This window comes from Balaenoptera acutorostrata, chromosome 5 (assembly GCF_949987535.1).
Source record: "Balaenoptera acutorostrata chromosome 5, mBalAcu1.1, whole genome shotgun sequence".
In the NCBI taxonomy this organism is placed as follows: Eukaryota; Metazoa; Chordata; class Mammalia; order Artiodactyla; family Balaenopteridae; genus Balaenoptera; species Balaenoptera acutorostrata.
Genome location: NC_080068.1, coordinates 17,291,928 through 17,299,086, shown reverse-complemented (window position 1 = coordinate 17,299,086; position 7,159 = coordinate 17,291,928). Strand labels below are relative to the sequence as shown.

Below are 7,159 nucleotides of genomic sequence, written 5' to 3'. Positions count from 1 at the left end.
AATTAATAAGTTGATTTGAAAATTTATGTGCAAATGCAAACAATTCAGGAGAACCAAAGTAATTTTTAAAAAGAACAAAGAAGACATACATTACATGAGTTTAAGACTTGCTGTGAAGCTACAGTAGTCAAGACAGCATGGCCCTGGTGAAAGAATAGATCTATCAAATGGTTAATAGAACAGAATAGTGAATCCGGAAAAAAACTTGTACATACATGCTCAATTGATATTTGCCGAAGGTCCCAAAGCAATTCAGTGGGTGAAAGAAAACCTATAACAGTGTTGGAACAACTGGATATCCCTGCAGAAAAAGTAAGCGTCAAACCTTAACATACACAATACACAAATGTTAACTTGAAATGCCTCATAATTGTAGTGTTAAAAATATAAAACAGCAGGAAAAATATTTGAAAATTTGGGTTAGCCATTGTTTTCTTAGAACATAAAAGGCATAAACCACAAAGGAAAAAAATGAAAAATTTGACTTCATGAAAATTGACATATAGCTCTTCGAAAGACACCTTAAGAAAACAGAAAGGCAAGCCATATAAATGTGAGGATAGATATACACAGCAGCAAGTAATTGGAAAGTGATTCACCATAGTGCCAAAAACAATATAATTTGAATAAATGTATGGTATGAGGAATAATAATTTATAATTCAATAATAAGGACAATTAACCCAATGATAATGGACATAAAGATTTGAACAGACTTCACAAAGGAACATATTTGGCCAGTAGGCTCATGAGAAGATACTTAGCATAAGGTCGTAAAGGTCATTTATGTAAATCATAAAGAGTTATCAGCGGTGGAGGGGGTGGCGGGTGCCACGGGAGCTGGGCACGTGGCTGTGGCGCCGGCGGGCGGGTCGGGGCACACGATGCTGCCGCCGCCACCTCCTCGCCGGCCCGGGCTGAGCTGCTGCTAGAACCGTGAACCGAGTGGCCGCCGGGCATGCCAGCAGCGTGGGAGAATGGGCTGTGGTGGGAGCCGGGCAGATGCCATTGAGCCTCGCTACTAGGAGAGCTGGACTTGTGGGACAGAGTCTGCATGGCTCACCTACACCGACTCAGATGCGCTGCCCAGCAACGCCGCCCAAGACAGCGGCCCCGAGGCAGGCGGCCTGCAGGCAGGTGTGCTGGAAGATGGCGTGTCCTCCAACGGTGTGCCCCGATCAACAGCCCCAAGTGGAATATCCAACACAGAGAAGATGAGCTGTGGGACCTAGTACCCAAATCCCCAGGGCCTCAGCTTAGGCCCCCTGACCCAGAAACAGAATGGCCTCCGGACCACAGAGGCTAAAAGAGACACTAAGCGGACGTCTGCAAAAGAAGTCACTATTAATGTCACAGACAGCATCCGATAGGTGGACAGAAGTTGAAGAATCACAAAGAACTGCGGCAACTAGCAGAGTGTTCAACCAGTTGAAGGGCAGAGGGACTTCTTTGGTGCCCTTCACATTCTGGACTGGACCACATCGCGGAAACTTGAAGACGTGGGTGGCCCTTGCTGTGTGGGAACGCTGCCGAGTGCCTTGGGAGACTGTCTTAGCCTGTTGGGATGTTCTCAGCCTCCTGTTTATCACGTAAATCTATTGGCACAATACTCCCACAGGGTAATAAACTGCAAATGTATGTTCAGTTTGCTTCTTGCAACTCCTGCAGTGTGGTCTGATGGAAAAGTGATGAGCAAAAGCCACGGGCCAGTTTAGGAAACGGAAAAGTAGAAGGGGTAGGTTCCTGGCTGAAAGAGTCACCGTCGGCCATGGTCCTGCGCACTGTTTCAGGCAAGCTTATTCCTTCATTCTTCCTTTTTGAAATACCACCATCACAAAGCTTACCGTGTTCACTTAAAAGTTGGCTTTCACCCAACTCTAAACTCACATGTATGAGGAATCAAGAGACAGGAAAACTCTGTTATTCTTGTTTCCTAGCTCAGGATGAGACAGATTCAGATCCAATTTTACACAAACTAACCCCACCAACACCCATGATGTGTCCCAGGGAGGGCCTCTGTGATACAGTCACACCCATTTCTCTCTCATCTGCCTTCAGCATCCCCCCAGGCCGGGGTCCACATCAGCCTCTGAATCATAATATCACAGTAGTGGTCATCTCGGAGCCCTCAGGGCCCAGCAGACATTGCATTTTTCCAGCTTTCCACTTCCCTTTGCTTGTGTTCTTGAGTGTTTTCTCTCTCCAATAAGGCCATTTGCAGTTGTTAATCAAAGACCAGGCTTGCAAGAGGGAGGAAATCTGGAACATGTTGGCTTCCCTTTGGCCTCTCTGCACAGCCCAGGACTGTGTCATTTGGTATCTGCAAAAGTATTGCTTTAAAAAGTCAGTAACTAGTTGGTGTGCGTTCACATGGACATTAGATCCACATGCACTGTGTTAGAGATCAGTAGCTGAGGCAGTTAAAAAAAAAATCAGTAGGAATAAAATTTTCTAGCATTTCTTTAGACGTGTTAAGGTGGAAGTATTTTCCTCCAAAGTAATGTAACATGATCTTTAAAGGGCTGTTAAGATGCCTGGGATTGGGAAAGGAAGGACTAAAGTTGTACTGAATGATACCAATAAACTCCATGTTTAGCAGAAAAAATGAAATAACAAAACAACAACAGCAACAAAAGTTATCACTATCCATTCATTTAAGTGGCTAAAATAAGTAATGACAGTACCAAGTGCTGGAATGGGTGTGAAGCAACTGAAAATCTCATATACAACTTTTCAAAATGTAGAAGTGGAATAACCTCTTCATAAAACTTTAGGACAGTTTCTTAAAATATTAAATATGTATCTGCCTTATGAAGCACTATCGCATTCCTAAGAATTTTCCCAAGAGAAGTAAAAATATATTTCCACATAGATTTGTATGTGAATATTGATACCAGCTTTATTCACAATAAACAAAAATCATACAAACAACTATTGCTGTATTAACATAGCATAACAGAGAGGGAAAGGGGCCTTACTTTTCTTTCTTTACTTTTCTTCTCTTCTCTTTTTTCTTTCTTTTCTTCTCTTCTCTTTTTTCTTTTTTTTTTTCTTTTTCTTTTATTTCACCATTAGATGGCTGAGCAACTCTTATATCTTAGTGTTTGGGAACATTTACCAGCTATATCTTGGATGGAATCATAGTGTGGCAGGGGCAGGTGGTGATTTTGCTGGCTCAGAGCAGCAGAGTGACCACCTCAGAAGTGGAAAACATCTGGAACTAGGGTGAAATAGTATCACATAGTGGCCTGGATGGCATGCTGCAATAAGGGCCTTTGAGAAGTTGACTGGAGGAGATAAACATGAGCTGAGGTGAGAGAAGCAAAGAGCAGAAGCAGGTCCAAGTTGGATTTCATGTAGCAGATGGCATGTGCAGTACACCTTATAAGAGGATTGAAATCCTCCTTATCAGGGTAATGGGGAATCAGATTAGTACATTAACAGTAATATCAATTTTTTACTCTAGTAGAGAAATTTGGGGAAATTTAAGTTAATTAAAAATACAATAGGATTCCTAGCAGCAGTCACAAAAATTCGGGTGCCAGACATGGCTATAAGCATCTCGTCTCACAGTGCATGTCTTTAAAGTTGGGATGACTGAAGTAGGGTTCAAACCCTTCTTTCCTCAGGGAGAAGCTCTGGGTTCTAAGTTCCCTCGTGACTATGGGCCATTGCACTGGGGGTGGGTTTTATGGCGAGATTGTGTCCCAGCCTCTCCTGCCTGCTTCAGTGTGGTTTTCTTCTCATTTGCCTGATGTGTAGTTGTCACTTAGCCAGTATTTAGGTTTTTTTAAGAGGAAATTGTTCCATATTGTAGCTGTAGACTCAATGTGTCCGTGGGAGGAGGTGAATTGAGGATCTTCATACATCACCATCTTGAACTGGAACCTCTTTCCCAACCTCTTCATCCCCACCTCTACATCATCTGGCTTTGGTGGCCAGTGGGGCTTGTATTCTTGGATCCCACAGGACTGTGGCAATCAGAGAAACAGTTACTGCAGGCTTCCACCCCCAGGGCAGTGCACAGACAGTGGACAGAGGCACTCCCCCAAGTCTTTTTGTGAAGGAGGCCTCTTTGCTTTGGCCTGAGGAGCAGGCTTCAGATTTAGCATACATTTAGTGGCCTGTACAGCTGCTCTAATAGGAACATGAACTGGGCACCATCTCCTTCTGCCTTGCTCCAGCTCACTGATATCTCCCAGAAAAGAACTGATACACTCATTTGGAGCCCCAATTTTTGTGACTGCTGCCAAGGGATCACCTCCAGATCACCTGTTTAGTGGCCAGTAGGGCTTACACTTGTGGTCTTACTGTATATATGCATACTTTTAAAAGCTGCTGCCTAAGGGTCTTGTTTCTAGTCAGCCTAACCCTAGGTGTTGATATTCTCTCTTTCGGGACACTGACAGTTCTTGGTACATCATCAACTACTGGGAGCTATTAAAAATATAATAGGCCGCTTGGACAAGCACAGAGGTTTGAGAGATGACAGAGACCTGAGGTAGGATTAAACAACAAGGTTCATTTCCGACACGAGGTCACTCCCTCCACTGGGGGAGGTGGTTGCTTCAGCTATTGTATAGAAACTAACACATAGAGTCAAGCAAAATGAAGGAACAGAGGAATATGTTCCAAATGAAAAATAGGATGAAACATCAGAAGAAAACATTAATGAAATGGAGATAAGTAATTTACCTGCTAATGTGTTCAAAATAATGGTCATAAAGATGCTTACTGAACTGGGGAGAAGAATGGATGAACACAGTGAGAACCGCAGTAAAGAGATGGGCAATATGCTGCAGGACACAGTAACAGAGCTGAAAAATACACTAAGGGGTTCAGCAGCAGATTAGAAGAAGCAGAGGAAAGGATCAGTCAAATCAGAAACAGAGCAGTGGAACTCACCCAATCAGAGTAGCAAAAAGAAAAAAAAGAATGAAAAAAAGTGAAGACGGTCTGTGGGACTTATGGGAGAACATCAGCCAGACTAACATTCACATTATAGAGCTCCCAAAAGGAGATGAAAGAGAGAAAGGGACAGAAATCTTATTTGAATAAATAATGGCTGAAAACTTCCCTAACTTGGGGAAGGACACAGACATCTACCTCCAAGAATCCCAGAGAGTTCCAAAGAAGATGAACCCAAAGTGACTCACACCAAGACATGTTATAATTAAAACATCAAAAGTTAAAGACAAGGAGAGAATACTAAAAGCAGCAAGGGAAATCAGCTTGTTGCATACAAGGACAACCCCTTAAGACTCTACGCAGACTTTTCACACAAATTTTACGGGCCAGAAGGGAGTGGCACAGTATATCCAAAGTGCTGAAAGAAAAAAAAATTCCAACTACAAATACTATACCTGGCAAAATTATCATTGAGAATTGAAGGTGGGATAAAGAGTTTTTCAGACAAGCAAGAGCTAAAGAAGTTCATCTCCATTAAAATTTCCTTAAAAGAGATGTTAATGGGACTTCTTTAAGTTAAAAGGAAAGACACTAATTAGTGACAAGAACACATATGAAAGAGTAAATCTCACTAGAAATGTAGATATCAAGAAAAAGTAATGGATTAATTACTTGTAAAGCTAGTCTGAAGGTTAAGAAACAAAAGTAGTAAAAAATAACTATGATTACAATAATTAGTTAAGGGATACACAAGATACAAATACTTAAAATGTGACATTAAAAACATAAAATGTGAGGGCAGGAGTAAAAATGTTGAACTTTAGAATGGGATTCAAATTAAGTTATCAACTTAAAATAGACTGTTATAAGTTGTTACATGTAAGCCTCATGGGAACCATGAAGCAAAAACCTATGGTAAATACACAAATGATAAAAAGAAAGAAATGTAAGCATACCACTGAAGAAAGCCATCAAACCACAAAGGAAGAGAGAAAGAGAAAAAGAAAGGAGCAAGAGGAACTACAAAAACAGCCAGAAAACAATTAACAAAATGACAATAAACATATACCTATCAATAATTACTTTAAATGTAAATAGACTAAATTTGCCAATCAAAAGACAGAGTGGCTGAAAATAAAAGAAAAAAACCCAAGACTTATCTGTATGCTGCCTTTAAGAAACTCACTTTGGATGTAAAGACATGCAAGACTGAAAGTGAAGGGATGGAAAGAGATACTCCATGCAAATGCAAATCAAAAGAAAGCTGGAATAGCTATACTTAACATCAGACAAAATAGACTTTAAAACAAAGACTGTAATAAGAGACAAAGAAGGGCACTACATAATGATAAACGGGTCAGTCTAACAAGAAGGTATGACATCTGTAAATATTTATGTACCTAATTAGGGGCACCTAAATATATAAAGCAAATATCAACAGACCTAAAGGGAGAGATAGCAATACAATAATAGGGAACTTTAATACACTCACATCAATGGATGGATCATTTAGACAGAAACTCTATAAGCAAACATAGACCTTAAATAACACATTAGAACAGATGGACTTAGATATTTACAGAACATTAAATCCAAAAGCAACAGAATACACATTTTTCTCAACTGCACATGGAACATTTTCTAAGATAGATAACATGGTAGGCAACAAAACAATTCATAATAAATTCAACTGGGTTGAAATCATTAAAAATAAAGCATCTTTTCCAACCACAGTGTTATGAAACTAGAAATTAATTGCACAAAGAATACTGGAAAATTTATAAATATATGGTGATTAAACAAAATGCTACTGAACAACCAGTGGGTCAAAGAAGAAATGAAAACAGAAATCAAAAAAATACCTTGAGACAAATGAACATGAAAATGTAAAGTATCAAAATTCATGGGGCAAAAGCAGTTCTAAGATGGAAGTTGATAGCGGTAAACTCCTACCTCAAGAAACAAGAAAAGTCTCAAATCAAATAACCTAACTCTGCACCTCAATGGAGTAGAAAAAGAAGAACAGATGAGCCCAAAGTTAGTAGAAGGAAGGAAATAACAAAGATTAAAACAGAAATGAAAAGAGACTAAAAAGATAATAGAAAAGATAATGAAACTAAGAGCCAATTCAGGGTTTTAATAGCTCTGTGTCAAGATTCTCAAATGTTTGTTGCAGAGTTTTGTTTTGTTGCGCTTTTTTTTTTTTGCAGTGTGCATTAGTCAAACTTTCCCAGAGAAACACAACCCACAAC

The 7,159-nt window shown here is 40.1% G+C and overlaps 1 pseudogene; it reads left to right on the top strand.

Moving 5' to 3' along the window:
* The first annotated feature begins 976 nt into the window (after positions 1 to 976).
* Positions 977 to 1,411, top strand: LOC114238163 (brain and acute leukemia cytoplasmic protein-like; annotated as a pseudogene).
* The last annotated feature ends 5,748 nt before the right edge of the window (positions 1,412 to 7,159 follow it).